Here is a 19263-nt window from a genome sequence, read left to right as displayed (position 1 = left end):
GCCCCAAACAGGGAGTGCTGCATCATGAGACACAAAGATCCAGGAGATGAGAGTTATACATTACTAGTGAAGAATATAGTTTGAAAACACCACTTAGCTCATTCATAAATTATTAATTCTTAAGGCTTATTATTCTCAGTTTGCAAATGGAGAAGAAAGAGATAGTTTGTGGCCACACCACAGGGAAAGCATTTACCCCCCATTAGGTTCTCTAAACCCAATCTTAATTACCCCTCAGGTACTTACACTCATGATACCAAGAAATCTTGTGACACAGGGCAGCTGAAATCTTGTTAATGATTTATCAGTAGAAACCCAAACAAGTCTTCCAGAGACAAAGCAATGCTATCACTATTTTATAATCACTTTGGCAATACTATTCCTACACCTCTAAAGAAATGAAAGAGAACTTAGATGATTGTGTCAGAATAGGATGAGGAGTTTTTCTGACGCTGCCTTTCACATGCTGGAATTCACCTCCAATAGGATGGATTTCCAGACAAATGTTTGTGCTTCTCACACACAGATTTTACAGGATACTTTCTCATATTACTATTTTTCATCTGTTCATCTGTACCCAAGCTCTTGCTATTGTAGGAGTCTAAGTTAATCTTGTTTGACCTGTACTTCTTACACCATACAAGGGATTCTGTCACTTGCTGTCACATAGCCAGGGATGGGTTAGAGGAACACTCCACAAGGCTTGGCTATCAGGAGCTTCCCAGCAGCCTTTCTATGGAGGGAAAAACTACTTTTACAAGTTCGGACAGTATCTGATGGCTACTCATGTGGGATCCAGCTCTACAAGCTTTTATCCTTGTAAATTATATGCTTTTGAGCATCAGGATTGGGCCCTAAACGTAATTCTCATTATTTCCTATCCAGCTTCTGAAATGTTCCCTAGAAACCATGGGTTTACATTCTATCAGAAAGATGCCAAATCATATCAGAATACACCAATAGAAATTTAAACTAAAATCTAAAGTATCAAGTGATTGCAAGTAAGTCTTTAAAACCCACTTTTACTCGTAACAACACACAGCTTTCAAATTATAGCCATTAAGAATCATACTCTTTTCTTCCATTTAGATCCCAAACAATCACTTGCCTAAAGTTTTCTCCCCATAAATCAAAATTTACCACTGAGAACAACTGTGTCAACAGTATAAGGAAATTTGTTTGCTGTGTTAAATTGAGCTTCAAAAGCATGAACTGAACACACATTTGTACACATTTGTGATCACAAGTAATGCCTCTTCTTATATCCATTCAAAGTGTTTACCTTATTACAGTTTATTATAAATGTACTGTCTAAAATGCAGCAGCATGACTGTTCCATTTCCAGGCCCTAATTTTATGATAATCATATGTAATATATTCATATGTCTTCTTCACTGCCTAACAAAGCCCAAACTGGTTTCTTAGCAGATCTGCTTCCCCCATGGTTCAAATTTTTTTGCCTCAGAATGTTACTGAAAAACAACATTAAGAAAGATATAATCAAAATTTTACTTTGTATTTTGCACTATGGCAGGCAAACAAAGGAATATATAATTGGAGGCTGAATTTGGCAGACTGACTTTATCAAATACTGGTATCTAAGTGGTATGTAAATTATTAAACATGCTATGCAAGCATTATCAGAAAAATGGGGGTAGGGAGCAAGATTATAAATTTATAAATGTTTTCAACATCTAGAAACCCTATTAATACTTGAAAACGTTGGGATTGTACAGAGAGAATGTGCAGATAAACTAAGACCAGAAATAGCAAACTTGCTTTTAATCTCCCATATTTAATATGTTTCAGTTTTTGCCTAGAACATATTTACCAAAAATAGTGACTTCTTTTCTTCATAAATTTCAAAGGCAATTCCTAGTTACTCACAAATCTGACACTAGAACATAGAGAGATTTACAGAACTTGTAGGAAATATAAATTCTTTTGATCCCCATCTACTCCATTAGACTGAATGGTTTGTCATTAGCCAAGTCTTCTAAAAACCAAAGTCTTGAGTGAGAGAAGAGAGCTCAGTCTTGCTCATTGTAGCTTTTACACAGTACATGTAATAGTTTTGTTCAGAACCATGTCAGATCTTGAAATCAGAGAAGTCTCTTAAATGCAAAATTAAAAGAATAACATCTTTTAATTAAATTTTCAGGTTTTGTATTTGTATTATATATTTGTGCTGGTTTTGGCTGGAGGAGCATTAACTTTCTTCACACTGGCTGGTGTGGGACTGTGTTTTGGCTTTGTGCTGAACACAGTGATGATGATGTGGAGACACAGAGCCAAGGCCTTTTCTGATTTTTGCACTGCCAGGCTGGTGGGGAGGGCACTGGGGGGAGCTTGGGGGGTTGGGAGGAGACAGCTGGGAGAGGTGACCCAAACTGACCAAGGACATTCCAGACCATGGAACATCATACTCAGTACATAAGGCAGGGGAAGAAGGAGGAAGGGGGGGAAATTTGGGATGATGACATTTGTCTCCCCACACTGCTAGGTGTGATGGGGCCCTGCTCTCCTGGGCATGGCTGAACACCCACCTGCCCACAGGAAGCAGGGAATCCATTCCTTGTTTGCTTGTGTGCATGGCTTCTGCTTTCCCTATAGAACTGTTTCTATCTCAACGCAGGAGTTTTCTACCTTCACCCTTCCTATTCTTTCCCAGGTTCTGATGCTGGGGGAGTGAGTGAGTGAGTGAGTGAGTGAGTGAGTGAGTGAGTGAGTGAGTGAGTGAGTGAGTGGCTGAATGGGGCTTGGCTGCTGGATGGACTTAAACCATGACAATAATAAAGTGCAAACTTTTATTTTGTAATACATGACAAGAATGTCAAAGTACAATGATTTTTAAAACCCTGCCATTTTGAGGAGGCATTCTTACACCTAATTGTTGAGGTTGGACATCACAACTCTGCTGATTCTACCTTTATTTTTGTAAATAATGAGTTTTAATAGGATAAGTTTTAGGTGGCTGTTAGAACCACTTGAATGAGGAAGCTGATAAATGCCTTGATGGAACACTGCAATGATATACAATGATATAAAGCCAAGAGGAGCCAAACAACGATAACAACAACAACAGAAATAATCTCAGCAGTGCTTTGAGATCAAAATAATAAAGCAAAGACGTGTTGGGAAAAAAGCTGCTAAAGTCATGTTAGGGATTTTTCATCCTTCTAAGATTTCAATTAGAAGGAAAATGATCTTTATTTCCCATTACAGATAATACACCACAACAAAAAGATTAATAGCTGCTGACTTAACGCAGACTTTTAAAAATTAGCTTTGATCAAAGGAAGTGCTGTAGTGAAAGTCAACTGCCCTAACCCACTTCTCATCTGCCTTTATAGTATTGAGATGGCATGAACTCCCTCCCCTTTCTTGAATGGTTTCCTTTAAACTTCAAAGCTTAACTGGCTTTGAGGCTTAAGACACAGAAAGCTTTTTCCTTCTTCTTCAAAAGCAATTAATGACATGATGTATAATCTGACCTACAATCTAGTATCTAAGCACACAGATCTTCTTGATCGCTGTGGGGCTACAGAATGTAAGGGGCTCGACAGAGAAGTTAATCGTGGCTCAGTAACTGCAAATGGTTTTAGGGTCCCTGCCAGCTGATGAGGTCAGCCTGCTGAAAGAAAGGTAAGCAAGGGCTAATCTATCAACGGCACAAATTTGTCGATAAATGAGGCTATGGAGGGATTGTCACTGCTTTACCTTTCATTGCAAGCTCTTCTTTCCTTTCCATGCTTTGTTATTAATGAGCCTGCAGAGTTTGGAAGCCAGATTTCCCAGGACACCACGGTAATGGATGTGGGGTGGGGCAATACAGACTGTAGTAATCATGAGGCAGAGAAATGGCCAATATTCATGGACTTTCAAGAGTCACAACTGGCTACAGAAGATATACTGGATTTTGCAAGATCTGGTTGGAGAAACCTATAAATTTCTTGGTCTGTTTGGGCAGCAGTGTTTCCAGACAAATGAATAAAGTCTGTATAGGAGTTTTTGTTTTACTGTCAGATAAAAGGGACTGCAACTTTGAATGGTAAATGCTGATAACAGGAAATAATTACTGGTTTAATAGCTGGTCCTGCCAAAGCCCTGAAAGATAGGAAATCTGGGAAAGCCCACTGTACATGAGCACACTTTTCATGGCTTCGTCCATACATTTTGTTATTATATGTGGAACCAATAACAAAGTAAGTGAGCAACAACATTTAGTCTTCATTCTTATTTCACGAAATGACTTCACCCACTTAGTCTGCAAAAGCTAAGGCAAGAAAAGCCAAGGAAAGTCTCTTGAGTTTTCTAACCATATGATGTCTCCAAAAAAACCCTTGTCATAAAGCTGCTTCCTGTAAAGATCTCTGCATGGGCCAATTCTTAAATTCCCCAGAATTCTGAGCCTAATTTGAGTGCTCTGCTCAAGTGCTACACTTGTGTTTGAGCTGCTGTCCTCCCCTACCTAAGGCCCAGGACAAAAACAGCTTTAGTTCCCTAACAAATACAGCCAAAAACATTTGTTTTGCTTTCCACATGATGTAATAGTATTTCAAGTAACATCATAAGCACTTTCTAGAGACAGCCAGTGACACTAAGACTTCCCAGGAAAAAAGACTACCCTTGAAGGCTCTTCCCTAGAAAAACAGAAACAAGAAAAGAGAAAGAAAAACAAAGTAACAGCAACTCTCTACATCTGTTATCCAACAATCTCAAAGTGTATTCTTATACACTTGTAATGTGTATAAGTAACTTGTAATGTTAAACTCATTTCATTAGCATGCTTTAGAGAAAAAAGCTGTATGTAGGTAATTCTGCGGTTGAGAAGTCCAAGGTAAAAGGGAGTTGATTTGTCAAGCAACAGTGCACACAATGGAGAAATTAATGAAAAAGCCTTGGTTTGTAGTTTCCTGCTATAAGTACTAGCACTAATTACTAATTACTAATTAGTTAGTACAGACTTTTCCTTAAAGTTCTGAATGAAATATTAACAAGGTTGTAATTAAGTAATTCAAGGTCTGTTTGCTTTAGTGTTTGCATTAGCATTAAACTTTAGTATTGTAAATCCAAAATCTGACTCACTGATCTATAAACATCCTTCTAAATTAATCAGATACGTCCTTTGCTTTCCTTCTATTGAAGTTAAATTATTCTGAAACCCCTTTCTATGCATTAATGGTATCCAAAGTGTAACAGGTGGAAAGCGAAGGTAGTGATGTAGTAAAATGCAGTAATTGTATGTAATGCATTATTTTCTACAAGAACAAAAACATTATTGTCTCGAATTCCACTTTTGCATATTCCTTTAGATTGCTTCTACTACAGACCAGCCTCTTCCCTAGACCCCAGCAAGGTTTAAAAGAAATGCTACAGCCTGTAGTTCATCTGCTCCTGCAATGATCACCAATCAAGCATGGCTAACCATGACCCACTAACCAAATGAAGCAGAAGCTGGGTTGCACTTGTGTGTATTACTGTTAAATTACACCTGGGTAGGTTAATGTACAACACTAATGGGGCATTTTATTTCCTGTGTGGTGCAGCAGGAGGGTGCAGGCAATGGGCAGCTGCTCAAGGCAGTGAGGGCCATGGTCAGCATTAACCACGTCTGCAAGGGGCAAGAGGTTCAAGAGCTGTTTGGCTAGAGCCTCACTGCCTCCCACTTAAAGCACCATCAGGTCTTGGCTGACCCAGTCAGAGTCCATGGATGACTTCTGCACAGTTGAGTGAGACAACTGGCTTCCATCAGACCCCAGGTCATTAACTCTGCTCTGAAACAATGCTGACTCCCCTACTTAATGCATGAAAAATAGAGAAAAATCCACATCATTGCCGCTACAGAATCCAGCATGGCATCTCATGAATCTACCACTGAGAACATGCTCAAATATTTTTTATTACAACACATTAAGCTAAAATCAATAGATTCATTTACTGAAATGGATTTAGTACTTCAGCGAACCAAGGGAAAGTAACACTTTTTAAAAGGAAGTGACATTTCATTACAGCATTTGGTTGTAAACTCACTGGCAGAAATTTTTCTGTATACCAATTAAACAGTAACTCACTGAAGTTAGTAACATAAAAAGCAATATTGCGTAGTTACAGTTCCCTTCCCAGTAAATGAAAACATCTACAGTTCTCAGCAATACAAATAAAGTCTCTGCACAACGGTTCTAACAATGCTGCCACATTTCTTATCTCTTCAAATATTTCAGAACTATTTTCCCTGAAGATATAATCTGCTATTGTCTCTACAATCAACCTTTTTTCGTTTGGAGAGAATCAGAAGCGGCAGTTTGAAAACTTCAATTTGCTGAAATATAATAGCACCACTGAGTTCTGTTGTTCTTCACTTTCATTCTCACTTTATGCTAGAAAGATAAAACTGCAGTCGCTTTACTACTGTCAAATAAAAAGTAAATGAATAATGGTTTTGTTGACTATTACATAACAAGATAGTGCACCACTATCAGTCAATTGAGTTTCAATATATATTTCTCTCTCAAAAGTGAAACTTTACCAATTCTATAATCATTCTGGAAAACTGCCAAGGAAAGGTATATGTGACCCTTGCAATATGAACTGTGAAATCAAATTTGATGAACAAAGAATTTATATATTTTAGTTAAATGACACAAATAGAGAAACAAATTAACAATTCAAAAGGAAATAATCTTACCTGATTTACTGTTTATGTACAGCTTCATTTTCCCCTAGGATTAGTGCTTTGTAGATATCAAGGATATTTTTTCAATTGTACAGGTGCTATTTATCATTTCCTTGAGTAGATCAGCATCCTTCTACTTTTACTAGTATGAAATCTCATCTTTTCCCCTACAGGCCAGTCTTTCATGGGCATAAATCTAGTTTAGTTACATCTTCCTCCTTATTTGCTAACCTTCTCTAATAGCCACCAACTTTTTCATCAGAGCCCTAACAGACCCTAAACTTGCAGGACTTATCTGGTTTTTAAGACTTCTATTATAGGAGAGAAGTGGTGAAAAAACAGATATCTGAAAATCAATTACCAGTAGCTGGAGTGACAACTGAGCTACAGGACTTGTCTGTGGTGAATACTGTACTGGAAATGCTAACTTCCAGTTACAACAGATTTACAATAAGAATGTGGTTTTACTCCAGCCTTTAATCTCATACTTAGAGAAGTCCAGAGAGAAAGGCAAGACAAGTATTTATGGCATTATATTAGTTACTTAAAATTCAGCTAGTTTCTATATGTAATTCACAGAGAGAGGCTGGCACCTCTAGAAAGTGATTGAAAGATTCAGTGGGACAACCATCAGGCACTTTTTTAGAGCATCCCAGGCTCACCCTTGGATTCCACTGTTTTCCACCACCTACACAAGGAGCCTGCAGGGTCTATGGTGGCTGAAATTAGATCACATGACCTTCTTTATAGGTATTCTAATTAGACAGGATATTATCTACAACCCCGTTTCCTTTCAAGGCTGATATCCTGCATAATTATCTCATTTGGTATTTCTTCTACCTTCTGTGTTATTGTTTGCAATTCTATTCTTCTTCATTTATCTAAATTTAATCTGCATTTGCCTTTTACTAGCCCTAAACCAGCACAGTACCTCTCAATACAATAATTTTTGCCATCAACTGCTTTTTGGCCAATGTTATCAGTATCTGACATTTAAAATATTTCTCATTCATGATATTCACTATTCATTTTACATATACTATAAAGAAAGGTCTCAGAAACAATTTCCTAGTCTAAGAATTTCCCTATTATACCATCTCTCACCCTTTGCAACTTCAACATCTTGATTTATTCATGAGTAATTTATTTTAAAGACATTATCATCTGCATTTCGCAAAGGTACTACAAGTTCAAGCTCATTTATCAAGTTCAACCTCATTTGTTCAGTTCAGATTCAAAATAATTCACCTCTAAAAAGCCTAATAAATTTAGATACTCTCTGCCTATAAACTGTACAGTAACAATTTGCTTTCTTTCCCCCCCCCTCAAGCCTGATCTTGGCTGACGTTCTCATTCTTTAAAACAATAAACAACTAAGAAATTGTTGAAATGCCTAAAACATCTTTTGTTGCCCCTTTCAATTAGAATTAATTTCTCATAGAGTCTGACATTTATAATTTTACTTAGAATCTACTTTTTTATTTATTTTTTCTCTTTGACTGTTATCCATCCCACTGCCTTTATTTTGTTTGCTCCACTACCAACAAAAGCCTCTAATAGAAAATAAAAGATGAAGAACTTATTTCAAAAATCAGAACATATTTATAAAGAACAATTATGATCACAGACAGGGTATGAAATGAGTATTTTTTGATGAAAACAATAATGACATACAAATTTAGGGCACTACTTTTTCTGAGAAGACAATTATCTGCAATAAGTTTCCTAAATTGCCTAAAACTCCTAGAAACTTGAGCACACTGCCATACTGTCTGAGTATTATATTCTAGTCAAAAGAAAATGCAAATGCAATCACATTTATGGAAACTAAGCGTGGGGATGTCTACATCAAAGGAAAAAACAGTCCCTACTGCCACTCACTCAAGCATAGGAGCTGGCCCCATAAACAGCTGCTGTCATCAAGGTATCCTCAATTATTCAGAACAAATTACACTCTCTATGTGCAGAGGCACACCCAAACCAGGTTTGACAATGCAGTTATAACAGAAGAACAGCTGCAGCAACAAATTACCATGTTCAAGAGCTTAAAATCATCATGGACAAATCATTCTCTCTGCCAGATGATTTTTGTAAAACATAAGAAAGCAAAACAAAAGATGCTGCCAACCCCAAATCACCCATGTATGGGAGCCAGAACACTCTCAAACACTGAAGCTTGTGAAATAACAATGTGACAAAGAGGACAAGGACAATAGCAAAGCACAACTTGCACTACAGCACAAGAAATCTGGCAGTTTTAAAATGACTTGATCAGTTATTCCACTGTGGCAAGTATGAAGGCTCAAGGCAAAGCAGATGAGAAATATCTGCAATATCTATGCTCATCTATTGCTAAAACAAACCCTTCATTTCCAGGATCTTTCACAGCAATTTTTAGCTGGTAGTGAGCAATAACTTTATGGTTCAGAAACAGAGCTTAAGCCTTTTGTTTTGCCATCTTTTCAAAGTGGAAAATAAACTGTCTATTAATGTGATATTATAATGAGACATAATCTGCATGTTCTAATGCTCACATTTATCACAGTATGTTTCCATACTGCTGGCCACAGAAAGCTACCATAAGAGCAATCTCTTTACCATTTTGAAAATCCAGTTTTCTGTTTGACTGTACCTCTCAGAATGGTATCTGTAGGGGGTCACTGGTAAATACTTGGAAAATTACCAGTAAGGTAAGAAAGCAAATGAATTCAAGAAGGAATGCTGAGACAAAAAAAAAAAACCAAAAAAACAAACAAACAACAAAAAAAAACAAACAAAAACCCCACAAAAAATAAAAACCAAACACCACTAGTCTCATGACTTATCAAACAAGAGGAAATGGGAATCTCCAAATCAAACATCTCTAATGTGATAAAAAAATGGTCTTTGGCTTAATCTTTTGGGTAGTATGACAAAAGTACCCCAACCAAAACCACTGAAGAAGAAATTACTATTGGTCTCAGGGATTAGTTCTGGAGGCTTTTACAAGAGGCTTTTTCAAGGGTGTTGCTGCTGGAACAGGGGCCACAGACAAGACTGTAGGGGAAGGGAAGGTATGAATTAGATAGCCTGACTGACCGCCCAGCATATATGCAAGTGTTGTTCCCTCAGGTATCCTGTATTGTAATGCTGTTGCACACCCTCTTCCCTTACTAATGCACAACACTTACAAGCCATTTGACACATTTACAAAGTCTCTTGGCTCATTTACATCCAGCAGCTACTCACAGGCAGCTCTTCTTCCAGCCCTTTACTCCTGAGCTTTGCTCCTAATATAGCTATTGCTGCCACTTTCAATTTCTTTTCTTCTTTGCTATATTTCTTTTTAAATTAGTTATATGGCTCTGAACAATCTATAAACCTCTTGAGTTTTAGACACATTCCTAAGAACACCAGCTTCTCTCAGCTCCAGTTAGACTCACAAATTTTTAGATTAAGACAGAGATGCTTTATTTTCAACATATACCGCATACTCCATTAAAAAATCCATACTGTCATTATGGGGAAACAGCTGCAGAATGACTTCAAAGTAAAACACCCATCTTTCTTCTTCTAAATAAACATTTTAGTGAAGAAAACACAGCATGTTCTTCGAAAGAGGACCATAGGATCTCTGGAATATAATGCAATTCTAACTCTTAATGGAAAAAGGGTGCATTTTTTTGTATTTTTTGTGTTATGAGAAAAAAAGACACTTTCAAGGTAAACATATAACAAGCAAGATCCCAAGATACTGAGAATGGAAGTACTGAAAGCCTTGTATAATGCAAGCTGTGGTCACAGCCATCGGAAAAGATAAGAAGGAAGAACTGACGGGAATACTGTATGCTGAAATTAATTAATGTATGCTATTCAATCAGTAACAGCAGAGGTTCACAAACATCCAACTCTAAGGTTTCCTATAATATATCCTTATGAACTAGTTAAGTTTCACAGCAGTGACTGCTTATACTTTAATGTGCCACAGAACCTGAAAAATTCAGGTCAGAAGGGACACCCAGCCAACACCCAATCCAGCCTCCTGATCTAGGCTGGGTAACTTCAAAGATGAGTCAGGTTTCTCAGGGTCTCTTCCAGTTTAACTTTGAAAACCTCCACAGACAGAGGTTTTACAGTGTCTTCAGGAAACCTGCTGCTGTGCCCCACCAACTTCAATGCAAATTTTTTCTTACATCCAACTGGAATTTTCCTGCTCATCCTTCCCCAGGCACCTCTAAAAAGTGTCTGACTTTCCTTTTTTCTGCAATCTCACTTCAGATGAAGGAGGATTGCAATGAGTGCCCCCTTTACCCCTCTCTCCTAAGCAAACCCTATTTCTTTAACCTCTCCACACAGGCCATATGCTTTTCCCTTCACCATGACCCCTGCAGAGGTCACTCCAGAGGGGTGGCTTCTCCTGCCCCAGGGAGCCCAGAGCTGTGCAGTTACCCCAGGCATCTCTCAGAAACACTTGAGCAGAGAACAGGGACCTTCCTTGGACTGCTGGCAATGCTCTGGCTAAGACAGCCCAAGGTGTGCTTGGCCTTTCCCAATGCCCCTGCACGTGGCTGCCTCAGCTCAGCTTGTGGCACTGGGACCTTCAGTGCTGCTCTGCAGAGCTGCTGTGCAGCCACTCCAAGGCATCAGCTCACTCTGCCCCTGGTGCACAGCTCGGAATCTGCTGCTACTAAACTTGCTGAGGTTCCTTTCTGAGCACTTGTTTTTCTAACCTTTTTGAGAAATGAGGTATGATCATAATGATTTTGTATGGCTAAGATGCATTTGTAAGCCCAAGAAAATGGAAGGCTTGAAAAAACTGCAATCTGTTCATTTTTACAATACTCATGAAAAGCATTTGAAGGCTTTTTTTTTTCTCTGCAGAGTTAACATAGAGGTAAATAGAAAACAACAAAAAATATCCAATAAATTAAGACCTAAAATCAATTAACTATTTTTTTAACCTTTCCAGAAGGCTTAATTCACCCCATGCTTGCCAAGAACAAACTTGGATTTCTTTTCAAAAAACACTACTAGGAGCTGAAATAACAAAACCTGCCCCCAAAAACCCAAAAATTCAACAAAAAACCTCAACAAAAATCATATTCCTAAACAAAAAACAATTATTCTATGTTTCTGGCAGCAACAAGAGAAAACTCCAGAGGTAATACTCCTAATTCTGTGGACTTCTATGGAACACTGCATGCTTTACAGAGAACGATTTTTTCAAATGAATTCATAGCTTTAATCATAACAAAAAGCAAAATGAGGCCTGATACATCAGAAGAGAGCGAATTTATAAATTATAGCTCATTAACATTTTGTTCTTAGGGGCAGCAATTGTGACAGCATACAGAATCACTGCTTCAGTTTTAGCAGTGCTAATGCAGATTTTATAGTTATTCTCTTTCTGTTTACATCACCAGTTCTAAGGCTGGATTTTTTTAAAAAGCATTTTATTTTTGCTCTTTAATATGTCTGCAGAGAATAAATATGTCCACTGACTTTTACTGTAATATAAATGCAAATATATAATATATTAATATTTATTTCTATTATTGGTGTCTAACACTCCTAGGCAGGACTGAGAGCTCTAATATTCCAGGATCTGTAGAAACACACAGGCAGTCAGGACCTCTTGCCCTTAAGTGAAGCAAATATGATTGAGAAAAGCTGCAACAAACAATGTCAAGATGTAGAGAAAGGTAAGGAAGATCTCAAGGGATAAAGAATTAAGTCATATGCTTTTTTCTTTCCTAATTAATTCTCAAAGTAGTAGTTCAAAAGTGCCTTTTTCAAAATGAGCTAAATTCTCTACCTTTAACAAACATGTAATTTAGGAATGAGCAGTTGGTGATTTTTTGCTAGCACCTTACATTTTCTAACTTGCAGTTTGTTCACTACATTCTCCCTAGCACCTCCCTCACCTTCTCTACAAGATATCAACTGTGTGGGTAGGGCAGAACCTCCCATGGATTCTGTTACTGCTTTCATGTATTCAGAATTCAGTTATTGAATATGTTCAGATTATTGTTTAGGACACAAAGAAAGGCATCTTGAGCTTGGGACAGAAGATTCCAAGATGTCTAAGTACTCTAGGTTCCACCAAGTTCACTCCAAGTCCTACGGTGTTCTCCTGAAAACCACCTTGCTGCTGAAAATCATTAACTTTATCTTTAATGTAAAACCTTTCATCATTCCTGCCAAAGGCAAACACAGTCCACAACCCTATGCCAGGTAACTTTTCATGTATCTCAGAGAGCCCTGAAGATAAAAAAAAAATAGATGCTGAATTTGACCCAGTACTGTGGGGTCAATGATGTGGAAATAGTGCAGAACAAAGGAAGGAGTGGAGAAGGACAGGTTCAGACTCCAAAAGGAATTATCTCAGCATTGTATGACTTCCCATGAGTTGGAAGTGCACTGACCCATACAGACTTCCCACAAGAGTGTACGTTGTCATTGTACCAATAAACATTAGGACAAAATCCTAAATCCCCACTATAATGAGAAATTTATTTTGACATATTATCTCTCCATCAGCCCTATTTTTTTATGTTCTGGTGCTAAAACTGTTTCCATGTGTTGACTTCTGCATGACACACAAGTATAGGTGGTTACCACAAAAGACAGAATAATAAAAACAAAGAGAAGGATTTCCTTCCGTGGTTTCTCAACAGCCCAATACTAGCATTTCCAACGATGCCCAGTACAGCTTCTGGAAGAAGCAAGTAGCAAGAGGATATGAAAATCCTGCTGTAACATCCCACAACACTCTATAAAACGTAAGAGCCACCCACCAGTTCTCTTGGAAGACTGTTAACAGTAATAAGTATATATAATTAATGTTGATTACTTTGTCCTAAAGATGCAGTTTGAACTTCAGTAGAGGCAGATTGTACAGCTTTATCCTCATCCTGTGTGTTTTAATTTAGAGTGACTGTGTTTAATGAAATGTAGGGACTCAGATTACCTGGATTTATCTTCTTCTTTCACAATTACCAAGTCATGTAATTATCACATTCCTTCTCAAAACTGTCAAGGTATTTTCAAGGTATTTGTTCCTAGTGGAGGTTGGATACAGATCTGTAGCTCTGAAAACATTCTTCAGCTTTCAGAACAAAATTATTTCTGTCCAGGATAACACATTTGCTGTCCTATCATTACTTTCCTAGCTAAAAATAATTTTCTCACATTTTTCTTCCCCTCACTGTCCATGTTAACTCTGGTAATAAGAAGATGAAACGATCCTTCTCTGACACTATCTTGCTAAGCTAACGAAGGTTACAGCTATTTGTCTTTAATTTGACAGGCCCCTGTTCAAGCTAGTGATGTCTCTTTCAGTTTGAAATTACTTGTCTTCAATGTGAACAACCAGAACCAAACAGAGATAAATCAGCACTTCTGTTTTCTCAGGAACACCTCACTTCAGAGATTCTAGAGCTATACCATCTTCAAGCTGAAGACATGATTTCCCTAGGTCATATTCTATGGTATTTCACATCACATAAAACACAGTAACAGCACAAAACAGTAAGAAGGGGAGATAGACTATAGAAACAAAATTCAGGGTATGACTTGAGCATGATAAATGAGAAATTCTTTTGCTCTACTATTGGCTCTGGTAGTGGACACAAAAATCTCTGTGATTATGTATGAAAGTCCAGTAAGCAAAGCATCAAAAAATTAAGATAGCAACGTACTCTTAGTGGCTGTCAGCACGTTCAAAGGGAAAACTTTTAAACATTTTTTGCTAAAAAACTTTACAGACCACACTGCTACTATGGAGCTGTGTCTGGACAGCAATTTATTGCATGGTGAAAGTTGGACTAATCCTCTCTCTACATTTGGAGTGGTCTGAAGTGCTGTACCCTAAACAAGGGTATCCCAAGCTTTGGGATCACTCATTCATAGTAGAAGCCATTATCACTCAGGGAAGAAAAACATGCTAGCTTCAGTTGAGAAATCAGCAGTTTATCCTACCTTAAAAAAATAACCTCTTAAGAGCAGCGAGACCATAAATTCATTCCTGTTCCCTCTTCTTCAGGAAAGGATTGTTTGGTAAATTGTGGCCAATCATTTCAGTAATCAGCTACAGAGGTTTCACATTGCTGCAGGAGCCATGAATTATGTCTGACCTGGTTCTCAGACATCAGTTCATCCCAGGTGTTTGGACAAAGGTAAGGCAGCTATGTTCATGAGGTTTCAGCTCATGGTTCAGCTCATGGGAACATTACCGTAAATTATCTGAGGTGCTGAGCTATTGCCTGCAGATCTTAAAGCGAAGGTAGATGGATTTGTATCTGGAGAGTCTACAGGTTCTGATTTGATATGATGAAAGAAATTATTTTGGGGTGATTACCTGCTGTAAGGCCTCTCTCTGGCAGAATTTTATAATGCTTTAACATGTTTTAAGTTAAAAGTGTATTTGCTGAGGGAAAATGAGACAGCTGGACAAATAATAGCTTAGAACCAAACTACAATTCTGGAGTGCAGGTGGTCAGCTTAGCTGTCTCACCAATCAGCAACACTTTTCTCAAGTTTAATAAAATCACAGATTAGGGCTACTGACGTGCAGGTCAGAGCAGAGATCTTGATTCCTTGCTAGTCCTTGACAGCAAGACTGCTGTAACCACAGCAGCAAATTCCCCAGAAGCAAACTTAAAACTCAGAATCTTTCCACTGGGATCCTATAATAAAAAACAAAATACTAACAACACATTATTATTTTCAAAATATTCTTTTCAATATAACTGTCCTCATATTCTATCAAATCAAACAATTCTATTTTGAATAAAGTAGTAGTTACTATGAAACTTTTAATAACTACTCTTAAAATACTAAAAATAAAGCAGTAGTAATTAATCTTTATTTAAATGGTAATTTAATGTGCTAAGAAAGCCAAAAAATGAAACTAGTCATTAGCTCATAGTAAAGACTGCCAGAAGCCTCATGACTTATTAATAATGGAGAACACAGTGTACTGAACCATTTCCCCTAACCCCTGAAGCTACTAGGAACTGAACCACAAAAACTGACAATCCTAATACATTGATCAAGCAGTATGATTTTCTTTATAGATATAATTACTGCATATAGTGTAGCTAGGTTTTCATTGTAATCTATTGATCAACTCTCAAGTTTAAAAACAATGTGTCATAAAACCCCAGTAACATCCCCTTCCATTGGGCAATTATTATGTATACTGAGACAATAGATTTAGTTACTTCTATTAAACACAAAATTTCTATGATAAAGTTTTTGCTTTAATAGCATCCCTGTTAGCAAAAAAAATACTAACAATATTTAGGGAAAAAATATAAAAGAAATATAAAAAGAAAGCTTGCCAGTTAATTCCAGCTGATGACAATACTTTACCTTCTTGATCAAGATTATTACTTACAGAAACCTTTTTCATTACATCAAATTTTCAAGAGGTGTTTAATAAATAAGAAAACCACTGGTCCTAAACCATTTAAGATCCAAAGAAAGCTGCATATCATTGCATTGCTCCAGACATCTTTGAAAGAAAGCAGAATTGACAGTAACCACCACTATTACTACTACTAACATAGCTTAAATGGGAGAAGATACTGAAAGCCAACATCTATGGTGAAACTATTCTACCATACCATTGAATGGACGTTGGAATGAAACAATAACTTAGAATAATTTTATTTAGAAACAAAATTCAATTTTTAAAAGTAACTAGCCTCTATTAAATTGATTCCTTCAATATAACTTTAAAGAACATTCCCCTTGGGAAAAAAATTAGAAGCCGTTACCATAGCAGAATTTTGAAATAATTAATTGTCTCATAAGCTAACTGAAACTGCCATCATTTATACAAGTCACTGAACTTACTGAAACTCACTAAATATTACCCTAGAACAAGAAAAATCACAAACACTGTGCAAAAATGTAAATGTTCTATGATAAACTCTGTTCAAAAGAGCAACACAAAAAATCTCACAATACCAATGAACTAGCAAATTATTAGAAGAGTTAAGCTCCAGGCAGATCCCTCCAGCCAGGAAAACTCTTTTTCCCCATTTCTTCTATCCATCTGCTACCAGATGCAAGATTCAAAAGCTCCAGGAGTGAATGATTCACATTTCTCTTGCATAATGAAGTACAGATATCCAACACCTATCAAGCACAACTACTGATACCACTGAAAGCAAGTTGAGGAGGAGGATCAGGTAACTTCAGTTAATCTTATCAGTTCAGCTATGTCTCAGAAACATTATAAATATTAATATATATTAATGAATTATTGATATAAGAAAGAAAGACATAGAAAAATCATCCTAGAAGAGACATTACTATTTCAAACTCTTTTCCCAGAATCGCCATCTACAGTTCTTCATCATCAAAGACATTGCTGCAATTATCTCCTGCACAGTTTTGGAAAGTCAAATGTGTTTTGCTTTTGGGAAGGGATACTTTGATAAGAAGCTTTTCTTTTTGCACTTTTGTAAATGCATATAAACTGAAACATGAATATATGAGCACTATACATGACTAGTATATATGAGTTTATATGTTACTATGAATATTTCAAAGACCTGGTAACATTCTGACTTGTCCAACTGAAAGTACACTAAAATGCACTGGAAGTACTGCTGTCTAATAATGGTCCACTTTGAGTAATAAATCTACACTGGCAGAGGACTGTAGTGGTTTGGGGCATTCCTTAATGCATATATTTGGCAAAAAATGCTGTGTCTTAATAGAATACGTAATACTTGGGATGTTTGCAAATGAACATGAGTGGGTAATTTATACAACAATAGGGACCAATCTATCACACAGTGTGTAAAAGCATATTTGAACTAAAAGGTTATAGAAACTCTGCCATATATATATTCAAGGACCATACGTAGTTCCCTGATCTTTTAACTGATGGGATCATTAGCAACAGCATATCAAACACCTGAAGAAGTGCTGGGGGCAGAATGAAAGAAACCTGTGTCAACAGTTATGAAAGACCATCGTACATCTCCAGAGTACATAAACTTCTTTTTGCACCACAAACTCTCAGTGTGAGTTATTACTCCTTTTTTCTTTTTTTGGTGTTGAAGATCTCTATAAAGGCGTGACACCATCACTCTATACCAGTTCCTCCTGTTGCCATGCAGCAAAAATCAATCTAGAATCTCAAGCAATCAGAGAGAAGCTTCAATTTCAAAAGCTTTTTGTCTTTGTTAACTACATGCCATTTCCCAGTTCAAGGTAATAATAATCCACACCAATCAGCTCACCACTGCAGCATTGTTTTTAGCACCAGAAGCAGAGCAAAGTAAAGCAAAGCAAAGCAAAGCAACAGTGTGCAAACATACATCCATATACATTGCTATAGCTCCAAAAATAAGTTATATTTTATAGAGTGCATCTTGTGGGATTTGCTTATTCAAACTTACCATTGTAATCTCCAGTAATTAAGTGGAAAATAGGCTTTGTTTTTCAAAGGCAGCAACTGAAATTTATTCTGATTATCCACTTAACCTATTCTGTGGCAAATGCAACATTTAGGATGAGACTACATGAGTTATATATTACCAGAAAGTCCAGTATTAACTTACTCAAATTAACTGTACATCAGGTATTTACCAAGCATGGTCCCATGTATAAAGAACTGCAGACACAAAAAAAACCCGCTATTGTGCCCATATCTTCAACACTATGCCATCCCCTATTCTAAAAAAAAACAACAATAGAAATACAGAAGGGTATGTAAAATACAAAATTGATCAGAGATACAGGTAGGATTTCAGGAGCAACTAAATAAATTAAGTTCCTGTGGTCTGGAGGGTGCAAGACTGGGTAACGTGGAGGGGATGATAAAGATCAGGAATAGAGAATGGCTGCTCATCACTTCTCTTGATATAAGGGCTAGGTTGAACCAAAAAGAATAATTTGGCAGTAGATTCAAAAGATATAAACTAATACCTTAACTCACAATGATAGTATGGCTTTGTATGTTGAAAATTTAGTGGAAAATCCTCAAGCACACTGAGGGAGGGAAGTCCAGGTGAGTCTATTAGGCACCAGGATGCAGGTACCACTTCCAGCAGAGAAGATGCTGCATGCAAACTGCAGGAAGCTGTCAGCATGCTTTGTCTTTGTCCTGTTAGTGCCCTCTTTCCCTAAGCATTTGCAAGTGGCCTGCCACCCAGTCCTGCAGCTGGATCCTGTACAGCATCTCTGCAGCTCTCCTGTGAGCACAAGGGCCTCTCCTTGGCCCAAAGTATTAGGAGGGGTACCACTGCTGACTGCAAGCAGCAGAAAACTAATGGGGTATTCACCTCTTCTCTCTCACTTCCACCCAGGGAACTTAAACTCTTCCCAGCCATGGGAAAAAAACCCCATTTTGCTACTTAATATTCTTATAAGTGTCTGGAGCAGGCAGAAACAGATCCTCATTTAGAACAGGAGAACAGTTAACTCTTATAAAGCTTTTAAAGAAGCACAGGTCTGAAGAGGTATCAACAAAAGTATACAAGGTTATTTTTGAAGAAACTTCTAACAAGCTGTTTCATGCAAAGTAACATTTTAATTGTTTGGTTATTAGCCAAACTGAATAATACACACGTAGGAACTGGGGAGAT

At 37.3% G+C, this 19263-nt stretch overlaps 1 protein-coding gene across 1 annotated transcript in view; it reads right to left on the bottom strand.

Moving 5' to 3' along the window:
- RNGTT (RNA guanylyltransferase and 5'-phosphatase) overlaps positions 1-19263 on the bottom strand; it is a 170291-nt gene that overhangs the window by 13672 nt on the left and 137356 nt on the right. The window lies entirely within an intron of this gene.

Source organism: Ammospiza caudacuta, chromosome 3 (assembly GCF_027887145.1).
Source record: "Ammospiza caudacuta isolate bAmmCau1 chromosome 3, bAmmCau1.pri, whole genome shotgun sequence".
Classification (NCBI taxonomy): Eukaryota; Metazoa; Chordata; class Aves; order Passeriformes; family Passerellidae; genus Ammospiza; species Ammospiza caudacuta.
This window is presented reverse-complemented; position numbering and strand designations above follow the sequence as displayed.